Genomic DNA, 24,976 nt, shown 5'->3' with positions numbered 1-24,976 from the left:
TTAATTAATTTAGGGTGTTGGCTACAGAGCTAGCCAGCAGGAAGTTGAAAGGCCTTCACCTGTTCAGAATGAGGGAGTTAAGGCTCTATAATTTGTTCAGAGAAATTCCTATTGTTTGCTGCCTCCAGAAGCTGTGTCCTGAAGCCATGTGGGCTGGGAGCAGGAGGACAGTCAGCGTGTGCCTCCCGACAGGATGTGTGGGCCTGGGAGAAGACCCCCCGGAGTGATGTGTGCCCGGGACGGTAACCAAGGGTGAATACGTCTCAAAGGTGAGAAGACGAACTGTTGATGTGAAAGAAACAAAGGACTGTGTTGCCCTGTGAAGCTATTATAAAAGGACTATTGAGTGTCCGCTGTAGGACAAGGAAGTCTGCCCGACGGTAGGTTGGAGACAGACACTTAGGCAGGTTCCAGTTGTGAGAAGGTAGCCGCCCAGAGAGGCAAGGATTTATTTTCTGTTTTATTTTATTTTGGATGTTTTGCTGCATACAGCCTGGTGAAGAAAACACCATTTAATAAACCACACTGTTTGTTTGCAAGCACTTGTCGGCTACCTCTCTGGGAAAACGCACCCCCCAAGGGGTCATCCACACCCGCCACCGAGCTAATCCCTTACATAATATATATATATATATATATATATATTTTTTTTAAATAAATACATTATATATATATATATATATATATATATATATATATATATATATATATATATATATATATAATTTTTAAGAGCGATTTATTTGAGGGATTGTAGTTGTATCAAGTTATATTCATTTAATTACATATTTTTGATCTTGGAAGAAAAATTCCTTTAAAATCTATATAAACCTAACATGGCATGGAATAAACAATCTGGAATTGGTGATTTTATTATATGACCATTTAAGCAGCTAAAGGTCTTCAAACTATGGCCCTCCAGCTGTTCAGGAACTACAATTCCCATCATGCCTAGTCATGTCTGTGAATGTCAGAGTTTTGCAATGCCTCATGGGATGTGTAGTTCTGCAACAGCTGGAGGGCCGTAGTTTTAGGATCCCTGAGCTAAAATAACTGTCACATTTTTTGATAGCCTGGCAGAGGAAAATAACAGATCAACTGACAGTTTCAGCCACCAATAGGACTGTATCAGGGATGTACAGAGCAGTAAATGCTGCTGGGTAAATACTATGGACAGACCGTACAATATAGGTCATTTCTTACAGTTTGCCCATCGTTTTATTTAACATCCTTATCATGGATGTTAGCAACTGTAGAATGTACAGTCATCATTCCTATAACAATTCATATAGGAAGCTTCTAGAAAAATATTATGAAGAATTTAAATATAATTATACACATTTCAATAAAAAATCTAACACTACCTGGCCTCCCGTATGAAGGTTGTATAAATGAAATTGCTAAAAGTAGAATAATAACGGCAATAGTTTTGCAGAAATCCATCTTGCTTGTAAGAGCTCTCACTAAGAGATGCACACATCAAACAGCAGAACTGTTATGTTGTGATCACAAGGCTGCAGCTCTATATATAGACACAGGGCACTCTGACATCACAAGGTCATGTGACCTCCTCTGCAGCAACCAATCAGCTTCTCTCTTCAGCCTTGTCAGTTAAGATTTGAAAATGCAAAAAGCTGATTGGTTGCCTTGCACAGAGCTGATAGATTTTTTTTTTTTTTTTTTTTAATGTGCTGATGTGAAAGGATTCCAGAACTCCATACACATCACATTATATAAGGAATGTCACATGACTTATTATAATATGAAATAAAGAGTTCTGCATTTGTCTCAATTTCCTTTCATTTCCATTTTTTATTCTCCTGATCACTAGATATTGATTTATTATTACTATTTTTCGCTACATAATGGTTAATTTAACCTTTTCAGTGCCAGAGCTCTATTTGCACACCTTTAAAAAAAAAAAAAAAATCAGTTTAGACTTGAAGATTATTTTCTGAATGCAGAGATCCTATAGAGTAAAATGGTGGTAGTTTTTAATTTTTTTTTCAATTTTTGAGTCACGCGATATTTGCGCAGCGGTTTTTATTGCGCAACATTTCAGGTAGAAATACATTAAAGCTCATTTTAGGGCGCAAAAACTCAAAATATTACCCATTTTTAATAAAATATAAAGGATGAGGTTTCGGTAAGTAAATAGATACCCAATATGTCAGCTTTAAATTTACATGTGTAAATGACAACAATGTTTGGTACCCAATATTATCCATAAGCGACGCTTTAAAAGCCCCTACAGGTCATCAGTTTAGAGTTATATTGTTGAATATTTGAATATTGTTGGGTGAATATTGGCCCAAGAATTATTGCTCTCACTCCGGCGTTCGCAGCGATATGTAACGTGTATCACAAGTGACTTTTTCCTACATAGACACCCCTGAATGTTGCATTTACGTTCATGTGTGCAAACATTTGCAATGGGGCGGGCTCAACATTATTTGGGGGTGGAGAGCGGTTTACGTGCTTGGGTGAAACTTTTTGACATTTTTCTTTCACTAAAACTTTATTCATCAAATAGGGGACAAAAAGTCTATCTATGTGATATATTATTTTTAACCGGTTCCTGCCCAGTCTATGGCAAGGTGATGGCAGCTGGAACCTCTTGTCGATCGTCATGGTGCGATCTATCTCCGGCTGCGTCCACCGGACTGATCACTGTACCGGCCTGCTGTAACCAATCACAGCAGGTCACGTGACAGTTGTAAACAATGGATGCCTTCCTTTCAAGCCATCCATTGTATACAATTGCGTCGCTAGCTGTGATTGGTCAGTTTGATCACATGGTACATACTGGGTCAATCACAGTCCATCTGTACCATGTGATTAGCTCTGGCCAACCACAGCTAATCACAACAAAACAAACTGAATGAACCAGTTCCATTCAGTAAAATAAAATGCAATGAAGAAACAAAAAAAGAAAAAAAAAATATATATATATACAGTCATATTTTACTTTTTTATTTTACATCACCAGTCAGTGTCTCTGATCACTGCTACACCTGATGATGCTGTAATTTACTGGTATGAAAAGAAATATACTGTATATATATATGAATTTTTTTAATTTCCTCATTTTTCCTTATGACAAAACAATGACAACTTCAAAAAACTTGCCACACCTCTTATATTAATATTATTTCCAAAAAGGGGTCATTTGGGGGATATTTGTACTTTCCTAACATTTTCTGGCCTAAAGAAATAAGAGCCATCTGTCAGGATTAATCAATATATATATATATATATATATGTGTGTGTGTGTGTGTGTGTGTGTGTGTGTGTGTTAATTTTTTTTCAAAATGTTCAGTCTTTTTTCATTTATTTAGCAAAAAATAAAAACCCAGCGGTGATTAAATACCACCAAACAAAAGCTCTATTTGTGTGAACAAAATTAATATGTAAAATTTGTAATTTGGGTACAGCGTTACATGAGCGCAGAATTGTCATTCAAAGTGTGACAGCGCTGAAAGCTGAAAATCAGTCTGGGCAGGAAGGGGGGTAAAAGTGCCCGGTATTGAAGTGGATAAGACAGGTTCTCTTTACTGAGACATCCGGGGTCTTTTAGCTGTCTCACCTGCCTTTCCATTGAAGCTAATGGAGTACTGTTCATTTCTGTGTGCCTTGTTCACAGCATAATGCAGCGGTGCAGGAAAATGCAGATGTGCCGCAACTCACCTCACCACATGATCGCATCGCATGTCACTGCAAATCATCACGTGTATAAAAAAAAAGAGGTCAGAGGCTTGACCCTTAAAAAAATGTAAACAATGTGATATGACAGCGCACCACAACACCAATCACACCACCAAGATAGAAGCTAATTGGTTGACGTGGGCAACTGCAACAGTCAAGATATAACGTGAGGGTCAGTTCACACCACATGCAGTCCAGTGGTGCATCAAAAACGCATGGAAAGTAGGTTATATGTTTTCCAATGGCATAGTTCACACCAGTGCGTTCCAGTTCCAGAAAAAAAAAGTAGAACCTGCTGCATTTTTTCTGCACTGGAGTGTACTGGAACGCAGTAAAACGCATCAAAAACACACCCGAATGCACCTAAGCACAGCAAAAACGCACTGGAACACACAAGTCCTTATTTAGGCCCAGTTCACACCACATACAGTCCAGTGCGTTATTTTTTTTTTGCATCAAAAACACGTGGAAAGTATGTTATATGGTTTCCAATGGCATAGTTCACACCAGTGCAGCCAGTCCCAGAAAAAAAGTAGAACAAGCTGCACTGGACTGTACATCAAGAAAGCACCAGAACGCACTGAAACGCCCAGTACAGTGGAAAAAACAGGAAAAAAGAAGAAAAAAAGCATCTGGAATGCATCCGCGTCAAAAATGCACCGGAAAGCACCAAAAACGCATTAAAAACGCGTATGCAAAAATGCATCTGGAACTGATCTGGAGTGAATTTTTGTAGTGTGAACCAGCCCTCAATGTTAGGAAAAAAGAGTGGGAGAAAACGCACTGGAATGTATCAAATACACATCAAAAACGCACTGGAATGTATCAAAAAGGAGCACGCAGAAAAGCATCCGGAACACATCTGGGCTGCGTTTCTATGGTGTGAACTTGTCTCAGACATTCTCCCCATACATACAATGACTGGCATTTTCTGCATCTGATCCAGGCCAGTCACCGCAGCAACTGTTTTCTATGTGCCTCATTCATAACACAACGTCAGTGGGATGTGCAGTGTCATTACATGCAGACATGCTGCATAAAGGATATTCTCCAATAATAACCCATACACACCCTCTACTTAATGGGTGTGTAAGGCATTTTTATGAAAATGTTTTTACTGTGATTTTGCCTCCTTGTAACCTCCTCTGTGAGTTCCTGAACCTCTCCTTTTCCCTATCATTTCCCTTTGTTCAAATGCACAGTGCACACCAAACTGAGCATGTGCAGCCCGTCCCCTGGCTCTGTAAATATCAGGGGATTTTGTGGAGACAGTGAAAGAAGAGGAGGATCAGAGAGACGGGTTCAAACAGCCTTTATACACAATGCAGAGTATTAACCCCTTAGGTTCCACAGTGAGTATAAGAAGCATGCTGTACTGCATATACACACTGATTTTACTGTTGTGGGTTTAGTAACACTTTAACCACTTAAGGACCTATTTTTGACACTTGTTGTTTATAAGTTAAACCCTTTTTTTGTTTTTGCTAGAAAATTATTTAGAACCCCCAAACATTATATATATTTTTCTTTAGCAGAGACCCTAGAGAATAAAATGGAGATCGTTGCAATATTTTTTATCACACCGTATTTGCACAGCGGACTTACAAATGCAATTTTTTGGGAAAAAATACACTTTTCGGAATAAAAAAAATAAGAAAACAGTAAAGTTAGCCCAATTTTTCTATAATGTGAAAGATAATGTTATGCTGAGTAAACAGATACCCAACATGCCATGCTTCATAATTGCGCACACTAGTCGAATGGCAACAAACATTCGTACTTAAAAATCCCCATAGGCGACACTTTAAAAATTTCTACAGGTTACCAGCTTAGAGTTACAGAGGAGGTCTAGAGCTCAAATTATTGCTCTCACTCTAACGATCGTGGCGATACCTCACATGTGTGGTTTGAACACTGTTTACTTATGTGGGTGCGACTTGCGTATGCTTCTTCTTTTGCTTTTTACTATTTATATTTTATTTTTACATTGTCCTTTTAAAAAAAAAAGCTTTTTTAATTTCTTTTTTAGCACTACTCCCATGGGAACTGCTGGTTACGGGTTCCCCTGGGTTACCTATAGCAACAACTTGACAATTTAGCATATTCTAAGTGCTTGGCTCAGTCAGAAAACAGTCCAGGGTTTTTTTTTTTTTTTGTTCTATTTGAGAACTGGGATAGGAGAAGGGATGAGTGGGATACTCCAACTGAATAACTATGCACAATTGGCTGGGACTTCTGATTAACACTGGATGCAGCAAGGCGGCTGCTTCACCTTGCCACTAAAGTAAAGTAGGATTAAGCAAACTGCATGGTACTGTGAATCACTCTTCAGGGTCCTACTTGGCTCCCCCTTTTTCCCTACTCCTCAGGGTTTTACATGGCACCCCCTTTACTATGACACTCTGTGTAAGCAGACCCTTGATCCCCTGACTTCTCTGGAATGGTCCCCCTTCCTGGGCAGACCCTTTGGCAAGTCCCTTAGTACTCACGGACACTGTTTTTCCAGAGAGACTCTGCCAGCAGCTCCACTGTCAGCTTTACCGGATCCTCTGCAGCTCAGCTCCACACCTGGTTCACTAGGCCGACTGCCTAAGATCACCTTCCTCATGCAACAGGAGGAGAGACAGCCGTCCACCTCCTCCTGGGACTCTGCTTCCTGCCAAAGACCCCCTGTCACATGTTCCCCTGGCCTTTATGAGCAATCCCAGGATGCATTGCAAGAATGCCCTCCCACTGGGACTCCCACAAAAGCCAATGTGTCACTGGCTGGGTTTCCTCCACTGTCTAACAGGCTCCCCTATTGGATACAGTGGGGACACTCCCTCAGACCCAGTGAATCACACCTGGGAACATGCAACAGGCAACCTAATAGATCAGGCTCCCCTGATAAGCAGATGGAGCATAAAATGCTTTGAACCTAGCACCTGACTAGTAGGGTGCTACACTTTTATTCCTATTACAAGAAATGTAAACATCCCTTGTAATAGAAATAAGCAGGACAGGTCCTCTTAAATGTGGGATCTGGGGTCAAAAACACCTCACATCTCTCATCTACACTAAAAAGCGAAAAAAATAAAAAGTATTTTTTTTTCATAATGAAAAAAAAAAATGGAACCTTTAAGACCATTGCTAGGAAGCGACGTATGATGTCGCTCCAGTCCTCCAGGGTCATAGAGTCAAATTGGGCCCAGCTTGCCCTTACTCGACTTCCTGCCTAAGAAGAGAGCGGACCGGACCTACGGATCCGGTAATTGGGGAACGACCGGGAAGCGGCGGGAGTGGCATCTCTCCCGCCCCCATAAAGGTGATCCTGCGGCAAATCTGCCGCTGGGACCACCTTTATGCTAAAGTGGACTGCCCGCAGTTTAAAAAAATACCAGGTTTATGGCAGCTATCTGCTGCCATAACCCCGGTATTTAACGTCAAAGTACCAATGTCAATACACGGTGGGCTATAACATTTTTTAAGGGTTACCAATTTAGAGTTACAGAGGAGGTCCAGGGCTCAAATGATTGCTCTCGTTCTAACGATACCTCACATGTGTGGTTTGAACACCGTTTTCTTATGTGGGCGCGACTTGCGTATGCGTTCGCTTCTGCACGCAAGCTAACAGGGATGGGGCGCTTTAATTTTACTATTTATTTTATCTTTTATTTTTTATTTTTACATTGTCCTTTTAAAAAAAAACTTTTTTGATCACTTTTATTCCTATTACAAGAAATGTAAACATCCCTTGTAATAGAAATAAGCAGGACAGGTCCTCTTTAATGTGAGATCTGGGGTCAAAAACACCTCAGATCTCGCATCTACACTAAAAAGCAAAAATTTATAAGTGTTCCAATCTTAGTGACCCCCCACCCTAAGCAAAAAAAATAAATAAATTGAAATAATTACTAACCAAATTACTCCTATTCAATTCTCCATTATCCTCCTTCCATCTCCCAAAGCCCTCTCTCTTGTGCTTTATATCTCCCTACCCTTACCCTAGCATTGTAGAACTCACTGACTAGGCATGATGGGAATTGTAGTTCCTGAGCAACTGGATGGCCATAATTTGGAGACCCCTGCATGATTAGAGCATTGTGGTGCAATTTTTATCGGGGGTGTTAAAATGGAACTAACGCCCTTTTGGAAGAAAGTTTTGCTTTAACCATTTTCTGCAAAATCACGTACCTGTGTGTCATTTTGCTGAAGTGGTTGTATCACCCCGGTACTTTTTTTTAGAGCTGACAGTCAGTTGTCTTGTTATCTTCTTGTTATTATAAGCAGTAGGAGGGGACGTCCCACCCCTACTGAGGAAGTCAACGTGTGACGTAACACATATAGGGGGCGGAGCCTATTATCCAACATCACTTCGCTGTGATTTGCCCTTGAGATTTCCTGCGTGTCCAGCCCACACAGTTTGATGTGCCTTGTATGTAAGTGTGATTCATCTTTTATGGAAATATTTTTTTAAACGGAGATCACTAGTATCTTTCTTCTATCTTCCCAATATTTATACCGAGAGGGAGCACGGAAGGAGTGCAAGGATCGGCATTAACTTGACCTACACTTACCTACTGATACCAGGATTTCATTTTTTCCCCAGAGGGGAAATGCTAGTTCTGACCCGCTGGTGCAACAGGGGTCAGAACCTGAGGTGATCGGCCAATCCGTTTTTGGTAAAGGGGAGCACAGGCACTGAATTGTTTACGAGAGCACCTTTCTGATTTTGCAAATTTTTTGCTATTTTGCTAAATTTTTCTGCGATAGTTGCAATGGACTAATGTTGTTGATCACATAATATGTTTAACACACTATTTATTAATCAATTTTTTCACTGATGTGCACAGTTGAATATATTATAATTTATAATTTTAATGATTTAAATGGTGCAGCATTGGTGTTGAAGATTTATGACATTTATATGTAGTGAAAGCATTTTTTGGTGTCGGCAGCCACTTAGATATAATTTACAGTTTGAATTTCAATTGTGGTTGCGCTCATTTACACATTTATATTCTGTCCCACCCCCACCGCCTTCCATTGCTCCGCCTGGGTCTCCCATTTTATCAGGAGACCCAAGCAACCAGCCGGCATGTCCACTGGCTGGCCGGAGACCCGAACAAAGCCGGAATCCATTTTGATCGGGTCTCTGATGTAGTAACCGGGAAGCGACATCACCACGGCAGTTTTAAAAAATCCACAGTATTTAAAAAATGCTAATTTTGCGTTTTTAATACTTTGAAGTGCAGAGGAAGGGTTTGGGGTCTTTTAGACCCCAGATCCCTTCATAAAGACTACCTGTCACTGCCTATTACTGTCACAAGGGATGTTTACATACAGTGACAGCAATAAAAGTGATCAGGAGAATATTTTTTAAGGGACAGTGTAAAAATAAAAAAAATAAAAAATAGGAAGTAAAAATGTTTAAAGCTCCCCATCCCTCTGTGCTTGGGAGCCAAAGAAAACGCATATGTAAGTTCCGCCTGCAAATGCAAACAGTGTTCAAATCACACATGTGAGGTTTCGCCCCGACCCTTAGAGCGAGAGCAATAATTTTAGCCCAAGACCTCCGCTGTAACTCTAAACTGGTAACCCTTAAAAAATGTTAAAGCATCGCCTATGGAGTGTGTACAATTTTAAAGCATGACATTGTTAGGTATCTATTTACTTGACATAATATCATCTTTTACATTATACAAAAAATTGGGCTAACTTTACTGTTTAGGTTTTTTTTTTTTTATTCATTGAACTGTATTTTTTCCAAAAAAATTGCGTTTGAAAGACCCCCATAAAATATTGCAACGACCGCCATTTTATTCTCTAGGGTCTCTGCTAAAAAATGTGTGTGTGTGTGTGTGTGTGTATATATATATATATATATATATATATATATATATATAATATAAAATATAAAATAAAATAATATAATATAAATATAAAATAATATTTGGGGGTTCAAAGACATTTTTTAGCAAAAAAAATACCGACTTTAACTCGTAAGCAACAAATGTCAGAAATAGGCTTGGTCTTCAAGTGGTTAAGCTGACCATACACTATCCACTCTAATTGTACCATATCTTTTAGCCCTCGTTCACATTGAATGCGGTTTTGAAATCATGCGACTTCATCTGAAATCGCATTACTTCAAAGCAGCATGCCAGTGCGACTTCAGGTGCGACTTAAAAGACATCTGTGCAGCTTCATGCACAGATGTATATGCAAATTGCACCTCAAATTGCCAAAAGTAGTGCAGGAACTACTTTTTTAAATCAATGTGGCACCACAAAGACGCCGTCGCACTGATTGGAACAGTGCCATTGCCGGCAATAGGGTGGGAATTGTCATGCGATTTGACCTGTCAAGTCACATGAAAGTCCCTCCAATGTGAACGAGGGCTAAGATCTACCATAAACTATATAGTACAAAGGCCTGTCTGATTTAATACTGATGGAAGGGATCGTCTAGTTTTAGTAACTCTAAAGAAGATTATACAGAGATTGTGCAGCCTGATTGTATAGTGTATGGCCACTTTATTATTTCTGAAACTTAAAGTTGTGCCCATTTTCTATCTCAAAAAATGACAATGATCGACCCAAAACTATGAGAAGAAACTACAGAACCTATGGCCTGCCATAACTGGAGCGAGCTGTAAGAAAGCTGGGTATAATTTATTGATAAAATATTGATTATCATTATGATGATGAATACTATTCATTACATAGTTACATAGTTAGTCAGGTTGAAAAAAGACACAAGTCCATCTGGCTCAGCCAATAAAAAACAAAAAAGAAAACACATTCATACAATTATATATACACAATCCTATACCCACAGTTGATCCAGAGGAAGGCGAAAAACCCCAGCAAAGCATGATCCAATTTACTACAGCAGGGGAAAAAAATTTCTTCCTGATCCCCCGAGAGGAAATCGGATATTCCCTGGATCACCTTTACCTATAAATATTAGTACCCATTTATATATTATGTACACCCAGGAAATAATCCAGGCCTTTGTTAAAGCAATCTAGTGAGCTAGCCAGAACCACCTCTGGAGGGAGTCTATTCCACATTTTCACAGCTCTTACTGTGAAGAAACCTTTCCATATTTGGAGACTAAATCTGTTTTCCTCTAGACGTAAAGAGTGCCCCCTTGTCCTCTGTGTTGACCTTAAAGTGAACAACTCAACACCAAGTTCACTATATGGACCACTTAAGTATTTATACATGTTGATCATATCCCTCCTTATGTATTTATACATGTTGATCATATCCCCCATTATTCTCCTCTTCTCAAGAGAGAATAAGTTCAGTTCCTCTAATCTATCCTCATAGCTGAGCTCCTCCATGCCTCTTATCAGTTTGGTTGCCCTTCTCTGCACTTTCTCCAGTTTCCCGATATCCTTTTTGTGAACTGGTAACCAAAACTGAACTGCATATTCCAGATGAGGTCTTACTAATGATTTGTACAGGGGCAAAATGATATCTCTCTCTGGAGTCCATGCCTCTGTTAATACAAGAAAGGACTTTGCTTGCTTTGGAAACAGCAGCTTGGCATTGCATGCTATGATTAAGCTTATAATCTACCAGAACACCCAGATCCTTCTCCACTATGGATTCCCCCAGTTCTACTCCCCCTAGTATGTATGATGCATGCATATTCTTAGCCCCCAAGTGCATAACTTTACATTTATCAACATTAAACCTCATTTGCCACATAGTTGCCCAATGAAACAGTGCATTGAGGTCAGCTTGTAAGTTGGAGACATCCTGTAATGGGATGTCTGTGATGGGGGGTCTGAGATGGGTCAGTCTGTGATGGGGGGTCTCTGATGGGGGTCTGTGATGGTTCGGTCTGTGATGGGGGGTCTGTGATGGGTCAGTCTGTGATGGGGGGTCTGTGATGGATCAGTCTGTAACGGGGTGTCTGTGAGGGGGGGGGGGGTCTGTAATGGGTCAGTCTGTCACCCTAGTATGTATGATGCATGCATATTCTTATCCCCCAAGTGCATAACTTTACATTTATCAACATTAAACCTCATTTGCCACATAGTTGCCCAATGAAACAGTGCATTGAGGTCAGCTTGTAAGTTGGAGACATCCTGTGATGGGATGTCTGTTGTCTGTGATGGGGGGGGGGGTCTGAGATGGGTCAGTCTGTGAGGGGGGGTCTCTGATGGGGGTCTGTGATGGTTCAGTCTGTGATGGGGGGTCTGTGATGGGTCAGTCTGTGATGGGGGTCTGTGATGGATCAGTCTGTAATGGGGTGTCTGTGAGGGGGGGTCTGTGATGGGTCAGTCTGTTATGGGGGGTCTTTGATGGATCAGTCTGTAATTGGGTGTCTGTGAGGGGGGGGTCTGTGATGGGTCAGTCTGTGATGGGAGTCTGTGATAGGTCAGTCTGTTATGGGGGTCTGTCTGTGATGGGGGGTCTGTAATGGGTCAGTCTTTGATGGGGGTCTGTGATGGGTCAGTCTGTGATTGGGGTCTGTGATTGGTCTGTCTGTGATGGGGGGTTTGTGATGGGTCAGTCTGTGATGGGGGTCTGTGATAGGGGTTCTGTGATGAGGGGTCTGTGATTGGTCAGTCTGTGATGGGGGATCTGTAATGGGGGGTCTATAATGAGGCAGTCTGTGATGTAATGGGGGGGGACTGAGGACACTGATGTAAAAGGGGGTCTGTGATGTGAAAAGGGGGCTGAGGATACTGATGTAAAAGGGGCTCTGTGATGTGATATGAAGAGGGGGGAATGAGGGCACTGATGTAAAAGGGGGTCTGTGATGTGATGTGAAGGGGGGGACTGAGGTCTCTGATGTAAAAGGGAGTCTGTGATTTCTGCACTAATAAAACACAGGTCTCTGCAAGGGCGATGGAAAACAATTGTTTTCTATGTGTCCTGTTCACACTGCAACAGCGCCCGAATACTGAACAGTGCGGTGTGAAATGCAACAAAGCTGAGGTGCATTAAAATGATTGAAATGTATTTTGACGTTACAATAAAGTTGAAAGAAAAAAAGGACAAAGTGCGATGTGTGTGGGCCCTAAAGCTGTGTGTGTATGTGTGTTTGTGTGGGGCGGGGGTGGGGGGGGGGGTGCTGTGATGTGATGTGCATGAGAGGCTGCAATGTAGAGGATCTCATGTGGAGTCATAGCACCAATATGACACTCGGACCTCCGCTGGAAAAAAATATTTCTGACCGGACCCCCGTGAATGTTAATTCCGTACTCCTGGTCTAGGTAATCCAAACAGAAGTCCTAGTGGGTACCTGTCAAAACAGGTATCCACTCCCCCACCCAGAAAAAAGTTCTAAAATAAGATGAGGGGGGGCATAAAGGGTAACTTCCCCTTTAGGGTGAAGTTCCACTTTAATAATAATAATGCATATTATTTCATTATTGTTATTATTAATATTATTATTATTATTTATGAATAAATAATAAAAAGGTTACTTACTACTCGCTCGAGTTATGGCAGGCCATAGGTCCTGTAGGTAAACAGTGAGCTGTCTTTTACTGATAAGTAATAAAATTAACAAATGAATGATAATAATAATAACATTATTATTATTAATATTAATAGTATTGTTATTGTTTTATGATTATTATTAATCAATGGCATAGTAATAATAATAGTATTCATAATGATAATTAATATTTTATTAATAAATTATAACCAGCTTACTTACAGCTTGCTCGAGTTATGGCAGGTCATAGGTCCTATAGTTAAACAGTGAGCTGTCTTTTACTAATAAATAAAAGTATTAAATAGTGAATAATAATAATAATAATATTACTATTATTACAATTTTATGATTATTATTAATCAATGGCATAGTAATAATAGTAGTTTTCATCATCATAAATTGCGCGGTTGTGTGACACTCTACCAAAATAAAATTGATGTCCTTTTTACCCACAAATAGAGCTTTCTTTTGGTGGTATTTGATCACCTGTGCGATATTTATTTTTTGCGCTATAAACAAAAAAGAGCGACAATTCTGAAAAAAAAAAAAACATTTTTCACATTCTTCTATATAACATTCCCAAAAAAAAAAAATGTGAAAATCAAACTTTTTCATCATTTTAGGCCAATTTGTATTCTGCTACATATTTTAGGTAAAAAAAAATCACAATAAGCGTATTTTGATTGGTTTGCGCAAAAGTTATCGCGTCTACAAACTAGGGGAAAGATTTATGTTTTTTTAATTTATTTTTACTAGTAAGGGCGGCAATTTGTGATTTTTAGCGGGACTGCAACATTGCAGCGGACAGATCAGACCCCTAACTGACGATCGCGTTTCAGTGTTGGGACCCTTACTTTTTAATATCTCTATAAATGATATAGGGTCTGGGATTAAAAGTACCATTTCAATCTTTGCAGATGACACCAAGCTTTGCAGTGGAATAACTTCCTTACAGACTGACCCATCACAGACCCCCCCATGACAGATGGCCCATCGCAGACCCCCCCATCACAGACTGACCCATTACAGACCCTCCATCACAGATTCCCCATCGCAGACCCCCATCACAGACAGACCTATCACAGAACCCCCTTCACAGTCCTCTCTCAATATTAAACTCCTGTCCATTTATTAACAGCACAGCGCTCCCACAGAGCCCTACCTTATTCACACAAGATGGAAAGCACAGCAGCCCTGGACAAAGGGCGAGACTTTTCACGTTAACCACTTAAGCCCCGGAAGATTTTACCCCCTTCCTGACCAGGGGGTTTTTTGCAATTCGGCACTGTGTGACTTTAACGGACAATTGCGCGGTCGTACGACGCTGTACCTAAACAAATTTGACGTCCTTTTTTTCCCATAAACAGAGCTTTCTTTTGGTGGTATTTGATCACCTGTGCGATTTTTACTTTTTGCGCTAGAAACAAAAAAAGAGTGTCAATTTTGCAAAAATAACAATATTTTTCAAATTTTTTTATATGAAATTCCCCAAAAAAAAATGTAAAAATCAAAATTTTTTAACATTTTAGGCCAATTTGTTTTATGCTACATATGTTTGGTAAAAAAAATCGCAAAAGCGTATTTTGATTGGTTTGCGCAAAAGTTATCGCGTTTACTAACAAAGGGAAAGATTTTTGTCATTTTTGGTGTTTTTTTTTAACGCGTAATGGCGGCGATCTGCGATTTTTTTTGCGGTACTGCGACATTGCGGCGGACAGATCAGACCCTTGACTGACATTTTTGACACTTTTGGGGGTGCCAGTGACATTACTACAGTAATCAGTGCTATATATATGCACTGTTACTGCAAAATGACACTGGCAAGGAAGGGGTTAACTTTATTGGGGAAGGAGGGGTTAAGTGTGTCCCTAGGGGCGTGCTTCTAAATGTGATTGGACATGGCTACTGGTGTACATAGTAGAACCGTATGATCACTATTCCTACACAGGGGAGAATAACAGGCGGCTTGTTTACATTAGCCGCCTGCCTTTCTCCCTCTCCACCGACGATCGCCGAGTGACGCATGGACTTCCTAGGGAACGAGCCGGGCGCGCTTCGGCGGGCGCGTGCTCGCCCGCTATTGGCTCACAAACTAGTGACAGGCAAGTGACGTACCGGTACGTCACTTTGCCTGGCCGGGGCTGACCGCCGCATGTACTTGCGGCGGTCGGCAACCGGTTAAAGGTGGGTGTATGATTGCTGGGACCACCCCACTGCCTAGCAACCAATCACCCGCTTCGTAACGTAAAAAGTCCCGCCCTTTGTCCAGAGCGGCCATGATGCACGTCTTGTGTGAATAAAAAGGCAGTGTGGGGAAGGGACAGACTTGCCGCGCCTGCCATGCTGTGAACATAGCGGCAGACAGGCGAGCCGGCGGCAGAAAGAGGACACAAAGGCAACTACTTGGCAAGGCTGCGGTAGGATGGTTACTGGGGCCGGAACCAGACCGTGGTTCACCATTTAGTGATGCCTGGCCTAAACATTTGCACCGGACATTCTCCCCACCCTCTTTCCCCACCCCCTTTCCCTGCCCATATAACCTTCTTGGATATCTCATAGTTCCCAGGAGGCTGCAGGACCATTCACAAAGTATACCTAGTGGGGAGTCGGTTTTAAAGCTGCATGGAATCATGGCCAGCTTCCCACAGTTAACATTTCATCTTGGGAAGCCAAAGACCGGTGAAGGACTGGCCCAGGCGCTGGATCTCTGGACAGTGTCTTAATATTAAAATTCAGCAGCTACAGTATTTGTAGCTGCTGACTTTAAATTTTTTTCAAAGAGTATTTAGAACCTCTTTAGTAATAGTAATAATAATAATAATAATAATAATATGCATTATTATTAATAATAATGTATTATTATTTATTATTATTATTATTATTATTACTTATTAACCTCCCTGGCGGTAATCCTGAGTGTAGCTCGGGGTTAATTTTCAGTACCAAAAGCGGTAACTCCGAGCCACACTCGGGATTACCCTGTAGTGATACTTACCTTGTCCCTAAGATCCCCTGATGTCCTCTGGCCGATGCCAGTGTTCTATCAGAATACTGCTACCGCTACCTTTCTGCAAAAGGAAGTGACATTCGGACGAGAAAACTTACTGCACATGCGTCATGCGTTCCAACATGGCCGCTATGCGTTCCAGTAGATTTCCTAAAGTGACAGAACATGAAGCAGCAGCAGATATGTTCTTACACCCACTGAATTTCAGACTGATTTTAGCAGTAAACTCACCTTATATACTGAAATAGACCATTTCACCGCGACCGATTGCGGGGTGTCACCACCTTCTACCTGCAGGTTTCTCGCTATATTTACTATATTTAAATAATAATAGAAATGTAATACTGTTATTCAGTCTATAACAGGGGTGTCAATTTCATTGTGGGCCGCATCAGCATTATGGTTGCCCTCAAAGAGCCAGTTGTAACTGTAAGACTAGATGTCCTGAGCCCCCTTACATCAGATGTCAAGAGCCCCCCCCCCCCCCCGCTATCAGAGGTCAAAAGTCCCCGGGCCTCCCTTACATTACAGTACACCCCCTTTGTCGTGTGCTGCTGCCTGGAAGAACCTGTGGATGGAGCTGGGAAGCAGAAAGTGCAGGGCCTGGAGTAGGATCAGAGCAGGGCTGGAGTTTTCTGAATGCAGAGACCACAGGAGGCAGAGACGAGGGGGTGCTGCAGCTGCACAGAATCTTTATGAGGAGTTCTGTCCTCCTCTTTGCTGCCAAATGCTGAGATAAGGTGGGGGCAGAGATGAGGGGGTTGCCGCAGCTGCAGGAGAGATGCAAGGGCCACATGAAATGGCCTAGAGGGCCGCATTCGGCCCCCGGGTCTTGTGTTTGACACATGTGGTCTATAAGGTCAGTTTACTGGTAAAATAAATGGTAAAATTCAAGACTTGCGTGGGTGTGAGAAGATGTCTGCCAGTTCTTCGTGTTCTGTCATATTAGGAAAGCTATTAAAATGCATGGCGGCCATGTTGGAACACATGGAGCATGCGCGGTAATTTTTTATTTCCGAACATCACTTCCAGTTGCAGAATCTGATAGGTAGCGGTATTCTGATAGAACACCGGCATCCGTCTTCCGGGTCCCCTTCCCTGCGAGCGCCGTCACGCAGGGGGGGAGGAACCGGGCGGGAAATTTAGAAAAACTACACAAAACATGACATGATACATTGTTATCTGTTAGGATTACATTACTGTATCAAACCATTTCACCTCAGTTTTGTCCCTAGTGCTTTGTCCAGTGCCCTGCCCACAGTATATTTACTGCGGCAGTCAGCCCCTCCTGGGCAAAGCGACGTAGTACTACGTCGTTCGCCCAGGAGCCTGTAGGGGGCGAGCGCGCGCCGCCGGAGGTGCGCTCCCGCCCCGCTCGTTCACGGGCATCCCCGCGCAAGTGACCGGCGGCTCTGATGTCCTGCTATGTAGGATCGTATGTCTCTGTGGTTACATCACAAGCCATGCCCCTTTACAGTTAGAATCACGCCCCTAGGGACACACTTAACCCCTTGATCACTAATAAAGTTAACCCCTTCCCTGCCAGTGTCATTTTTACAGTAACAGTGCATATTTATAGCACTGATTACTGTAGTAATGTCACTGGTACCCCCAAAAGTGTCAAAAATGTTAGTCAGGGGTCCGATCTGTCCGCCGCAATGTCGCAGTCCCGCAAAAAAAATCGCAGATCGCCGCCATTACTAGTTAAAAAAAAAAAAAACAATAAAAATGACATAAATCTTTCCCTTAGTTAGTAAACGCAATAACTTTTGCGCAAACCAATCAAAATATGCTTATTGCGATTTTTTTACCAAAAATATGTAGCAGAATACAAATTGGCCTAAAATGTTAAAAAATTTAGATTTTTACATTTTTTTTGGGAATGTCATATAAAAAAATGTGAAAAATATTGTTATTTTTTCAAAATTGACGCTCTTTTTTTGCTTATAGCGCAAAAAATAAAAATCGCACAGGTGATCAAATACCACCAAAAAAGAGCTCTGTTTGTGAGAAAAAGAGGACGTCAATTTCATTTGGGTACAGCGTCGCACGACCGCGTAATTGTCCGTTAAAGTCACGCAGTTCCGAATCGCAAAATAGGCCCTGGTCTTTGAGCAGCCAAATCCTCCAGGGCTTAAGTGGTTAATGTATTTATTTATTCATTTCATTTATTAATTAATTGATTAATAATTTGAATTTAACTTTTACTGTTTTATTCCTAAATTACAGGCCTACAATATAAAATAACAGATTTCCATGCAAAACAATGTACTGCTTTGACATTCAAAAATAATGACATAATCAGACCGCCAGGGAGGTTAATAAAAGACAGCCTACTGTCCACTGAATGACGTATTCATGACTTACGTTCCTTTCCCAAGTGCCATATGATTACCAAACCAGACTGTAAAATAACCCATAGGCATAACATGATCATTACAGTTCAACTTTTTATTAAAAAAAACAAGATACTATGGTAGTTGGGTCATATCCGCATGTCCAAGTGTCCTGTGATATTAGATAAGATAAGAGAGTAAGTAAAAACTCCAGGTCCCTAAATATAGGGTCATATAATATATGTAGCACATTGAAAAATTGTGCTCATTATGTGGTAGTCGCTGACCTGTTAAATTAATCAACCTGTGTGTAATTGAAAACCGTCCCTATTAAACCCTTTTCCACTTCTAAAACTTTCCTTATTTGCAATAAAAGTACTTTGTCTATGTGACTAATATGGTGTGGGCATAACTAATTAATTTTTATGGACATTTCCTAATTGGCTGCCTACGAAGCACGCATGTAATATCCCATTATTTATGGTTTATAGCGTGTGTTAAAGGGAAAATGCATTCTTTAATGAAATATAGAAAACAAGAATCCACCAAGAGCTTTACAGAGCAACCCCCAGCGACAAATAAAATCAGTCAGCAATAAAACTTGTTTCTGACATACAGTATGTTTAAAAACTAGTATTGCATAGGCAGATACAGTAAAGCTAATATTTTCAGAAATGTGCTGAATAAAATCCGTCTAAAGTAATAAATATGGAGATGTGTGGATGGCCGGAGCGGATTGAAGCCTTAACCGGTCAGCACACTCCCGACACATACAGCCTTCATTAGCGGCCCTCTTCCCCCGCTTACTCCAGTACTGTGTCGGGGGGGGCAACACGGAGACTCGCTCCATGCCATCCCGGTCAGCAGGGAAGACCTTTAACAGTCCCCACCTCGTGCATCCGGGAAGGGATCTAAGATGATAACCAGAACCAGCTCCACACACACATGGAATGGGCAGCTACAGCCACAGCCTCATAGGGATAAAGTGATAAAGGATAAAGGGATAAAGTGAAGCCCCCTGGCTCAGTAGCACGCATTAGGGACTCTTCCAAAGCCCCTCCATCTTCAGGTGAGCCAGCAGACCTTTCATATGCTTCATATGCTCATTCCAGCCCTGTCAGATGCCCCCCACAAGCTTCTATACAATCTTCAGGCCATGCTTCCCACACTACCTCTGCTCTGGACAGGGACATGGCAAGCCAGTAGCCAGGTTGCAGAGGCTGACACTCCTGAGGGGTCTCCAGCTCCTTTACCTGCACCATTACTATACTCTCCTGACATTATCCTACTTGGCCACTTTGCTGACATGCTACAGAGGGAATTAGAGAAAGCTACCACTAAATTAACCTCTGATCTAAAACAAAATTTTCGGCACTGGGATGTCGCCTGGACAGTCTAAAGTTGATGATACTGTACACAGAGTGGTTCAAAATTCCTCCATGATCGCTGATCTTCAAGATCGACTAGAGGAAGCTAACGCTAAAATCGATGACCTTGAAAATCGTGCCAGGCGGTATAACTTCCGTATACGGAGACTACCAGAAACTGTTAAAGATCTCACTTCTATCACCTACTTATTGATGCAATCTGCTGTACCAGATCTTGATGAAATCCATTTGGAGATCGACCGCATTCACAGGGCTTTAGTTCCCCAAAGACCTGACACGTCCCCTAGAGATGGGATTGTGAAACCCCATTTCTTCAGAGTCAAAGAAGTGGTCATGAAGTATGCAAGGGAACATCCCGATCTGGACGATGAAGGCTATAAAATCCAGATATTTACGGACATCTCACAAGCCACTATTCAAAAACCGAGAGTGTTCAAACTCCTACTTTCTTCACTGATTCAACGTGACATTCATTACCGATGGAACTATCCTTTCCGGTTGCAATTCACCTATAATGGCAGATCATATTGCTTCTCTACTTTTGCTGATGGTGAAAAATTCTGCTGAATTTGGGATTCATCTCTCACAGCCCATCATCTCGGAATCCATCAAGATCCAGCGATCCCCCTCCTCCACTTTCACCTCTTTGGTCTTCCCCATTATTAAAGAAAGCTGCAACTCTACGCCGAGCTACCTGACAATTTCCTGAACAACGCCAGCTGACTCTCTTTACGGTGGTGTCTTATCTGTGGTCCTCTTACAGGATATTAGCTGCTACCTTTGTTTTGTTATTCTCCTTTATATGCCCTAAACCTGGTGTTTTTATTCTCTAGGTGATCTTGGAACTTTTGGTTTGCAGATTTACCTTTTTAGTTATGCACTATATACCTACTAATTGTTGACTTATTATAACTGTTTTACCCCTTTTGGTTTCTTAGGCTGCTCAAAGGCTCCTAGGAGGGCCTATTTGTTTTGCTCACTATTTAATACCTGTGTTGGGAGGAGGCTATGCACTCTCCCAGTTTGTTGGACTCTTCCCATTGGTTGACTTTGGCGGAGATTCCCACATTCCCAGAACTTGGTTTGTGGACTATGTGGTAATAAAACTCACTGTTTTCAGTTGGTCATTTTAATTGCTATGCTACTGTCTTTGATACTGGGCATTCTTAAGCCCATGTATCTTTTATCCTTTTCTCTTTTTGATCATTCTTCTGCTTCTAATCTTTTTCCTTTTCCTTTCTGAGGGTCAGTTGGAATTTCTCCTGGATTCCCAAGATAGTAATAATTATTAATAATTATCCCAAAGTAATAATTATGTACCCTTGTGATAACAAGAAAAATTGTTAGGTTGCTTTCTGTTTCGGATTTAATGCCATTTATGCCAGGAGTTAACTTGATATTAAATCCTCCGTTTTTTTTAAGCATTTCAAGCAGCTGATTACTGAGGTTGACTTACTAAAGGCAAGATTGTTCACTTTGCAAGGAATGTTTCACTTTACAAGTGAATTTCCTCAGGGCTTACTGATTGTGGTGAAGCTCTACTGACTTCCATCATCCAATTGTGTAAAAAAAAATGCTGTTTTCGTTTTATTTTCCTTGCACTTTATTTTTAAAGGGAGCTTTCTGATTTTGATAACCTCCCCCACCCAAAAAAAAAGCCTCATGACCATTGGGCCAAGGTATAAGGAAAGAGTCCCTTATTTCCATCAACATAAGTAGATAGTGCTCTGCCAGGAGGGGCCCTAGGGTACCCACCTCATGTCGTGGGTATGTCGTGATATGGTTCAGGTGGGGGAACGGCACGCTCACTTTCCAGCCAGGCTGCATGCTTGAAAAAGTATCTGGCATGGATTTTTAGGAGGGCCCCATGTGGTTTTTATCCTTGTTTTTTTTTTCGCATATGATTCCCCTTTAACCTCTTGCAGACTGCCCACTGTAGATATACTGTGGCAAGGTGGCCACTCTGTGCCAGATCACGTACCTAGTACATGATCTGACACTTCTGGGTCTGGGGCCTGATCACACATAGCGAAAGCCCAGCAGCGGGTACTGCAGACTCAATGTCCTCCGGAACCGGCCGATTGTTCAGTATAGAGGCAGAACGGCGATCTGCTTATGTAAACAAGGCATATCCCCGCTTTGTTACTAGAGAAGGCATTGATCCTGTGTGCAAAGCAGGAACACAGATCTATGCCTTCCCTTAGTAAAAGCACCTTCCACACTGTACACAAGCACTGGGTGGGAACACAATTTAAACCCTTTGATCGCCCCTGATGTTAACCCCTTCCCTGCCAGTGTCATTAGTACAGTGACATTGCATATTTTATAGCACAGTAATCACAGTATAAGTGTCACTGGTCCCCAAAAAAGTGTCAAAAGTGTCAGTTAGAGTCTGTTTTGTCTGCGGCAATATTGCAGTCTCGCTATGAGTACAGCTCAAAACCTATATTTTAACTTGCAAAATTAGGGGAGTCGTCTTACACGCCGGAAAATCCGGTATTCTTTTTGGAAACATTTAGGGTCTATTAGACGTCAGATCTCTCCTCTGCCCTTAAAGCATCTGACCACATCAAGAATGGTGAGAAAAGATGCGTTCCCAATTTCCCAATGACGCTGTTTATTTCCAGGAAAACCGAAGTCATGAAATACTCGTAGCTTCCAGTTTTTTAGGCCATAGAGATGAAGCATAGGGGAGATTCACCCCATCCCCTATGCTTCGGCATATATGCTTTTTTTTTTTAACTGTGGTGGTGAAATCACCTCCTACAACACTGGAGTCACGAATTTATGTATCAAAGAGCAAACTATGTTGCTCCCAAAATAAATAAATTAGTGCTGCAGCCGAATGGCGTACATTACAAAGGAAACAACGGTTAATTTTAAAACACTGTATCAGTAAAACATTAACTTAGACCGTGCCAAAAAAAAGAGAAAAAAAAAAATATGGCGAAGCATAGGGGCAATTCGCCCCTTTGTCCACCCCTGTCCCTATGCTTCGCCATATTTGCTATTTTTTTTAACTGTGGTGGTGAAATCACCCACCATGTTGCTGTCACCATATGAAAATCAGTGCTACAGTTGAATGGCGTACATGCAAAGAAAACAATGGTTAACAATTAAACACAGAAACAGTACAGTAAAACTGTAAAATTACATACCTGCAAAGCAAACAATAAAACACAGTAACAATAAAACATTAAGAGTATAGCAGAAAATACAGTAAAACAGTAGGAAGAATAAAACTACATAAGAATAAAACAACTATTTTTGTCTTTTTTATTATTTTTTTTTTTTTTTGTCTTTTTTTACACTTTTATTTTCAGCTGTAAAAGTTCCAGGTTAGAGTCTCTCAAAATGCGATAGCCATCTAACATTTTTCGAGACCCTCTGTAAGTGTGCTCTAGACTGTGCCGTGCTGTACCCTATACTAAAAATCCACTAGTGTGTGGTAGCGATGGAAACAGTCACCGATGCAAAGACTAGGTTGGCCAGGACAGGAGGGACAAAAATGACGGGTGTCACGCCTATATCTGCGCTTGCTACAGACACGGCACCTTTTTTGGGGGTATCTTTGGGTAGGGGTACTCGGGAGAATATCCGGAAAATGCCTCTCATGCAGCCAGCTCCCTGCATCTTGATTGAGAAGTTGGGCCACAGCACCTTCTGGATACAGAAGGTCTGTGATGATCTCTTCCTGGAATTTTAGGAAGGATCCAGACGCTTTGTATAACACATATGCATTGAAAAGAGCCAATTGAAATAAGTACACAGACACTTTTTTGTACCAGCGTCTGGCCTTACGGGCAATTAAGTACGGTCCCATCATCTGGTCGTTGAAGTCCACCCCTCCCATTTTATGGTTGTAGTCATGGACACAGAGGGGCTTCTCAACAACACCAGTGACTGTAGTCATTTCAACTGCCGTGTTTGGGTGAATAGAGGACAGAACGAAAATGTTCAGTTTTTGTCCCTCCACTTCACTGCGGGCAATTCATCGCACCTCAAGCAGGCTCTCTCCCCCTGACTAAGTTGGGTACTTACAAGCGGTTGGGGGAAGCCCGGCGATTAGATCGCACGGTGCCAAATGCGCCAATTCCTAATTGAAAGAGGTGTCTAAAAAGTGGCACGCTTGAATAAAAATTGTCCACGTACAAGTGATACCCCTTTCCGAATAAGGGTGAGACCAAGTCCCAAACAATCTTGCCGCTGCTCCCTATGTAGTCTGGGCAGTTGGGGGCTCCACATTGCTGTATTTTCCCGGAAAACTACATGTATAGCCTGTGGCCCTGTCACAGGGCTTATACATCTTGATCCCGTATCTGGCACGCATGCTGGGGAGAAACTGCTTGAAAGCAAGATGGCCAGAAAATGTAATCAGGGACTCGGCAACGCAGACATCTTGTTGGGGGATAAACAAGGCTGCAAATCTTTGATTGAAATGGTTTATGAAGGGCCCCATTTTGTGGAGCTGGTCATATCCAGGGTCACCCCGAGGACGACAGAGTTCATTGTCATTGAAATGCATGAACCACAATATTTGCTCGTATCTCGTCCTGGCCATAGCAGCAGAGAACACGGGCATATGGTGAATTGGGTCAGTGAACCAATATGGCCGCAACTCACTCTTTTTAGTAATGCCCATGTTGAGGGATAGGCACAGAAAGGTCTTAAATTCTGGAACCGTTGTAGGTTTCCAGCCAAATTGTCTGGCAAGGTTTGAATTTGGATTAGCGGCGATGAATTGGTTAGCATACAAATTGCTTTGATCCTCAATAGATCTGTACAGGCGGTCCCCGGGTTACAAGCATCCGACTTACAAATGACTCCAAACAGAGAGAGACACAGGAAGTGAGGAGAAATCTAGCCCAAGGAAGGGAAATTCACTCCTGTAAGAGTTCTCATGGGAAAAAGGTGTCTCCACTGGAGCTTTATCACTAATCTTTTTTTCCAAAACAACCCAAAATTTTCAAAATACAGTTGTCATAGGGACAGAAAGTGAGGTGAAATCTTCTGAACAGGGGTCCAGACAGCAAAACAAATGGTACAGGGGTGTTAACCATTCCCTATGCTTTCCAAAAAAACTTGGATTCTTTTGG

Source organism: Pelophylax lessonae (assembly GCF_965119305.1).
Source record: "Pelophylax lessonae genome assembly, chromosome: 11".
In the NCBI taxonomy this organism is placed as follows: Eukaryota; Metazoa; Chordata; class Amphibia; order Anura; family Ranidae; genus Pelophylax; species Pelophylax lessonae.
This window is presented reverse-complemented; position numbering follows the sequence as displayed.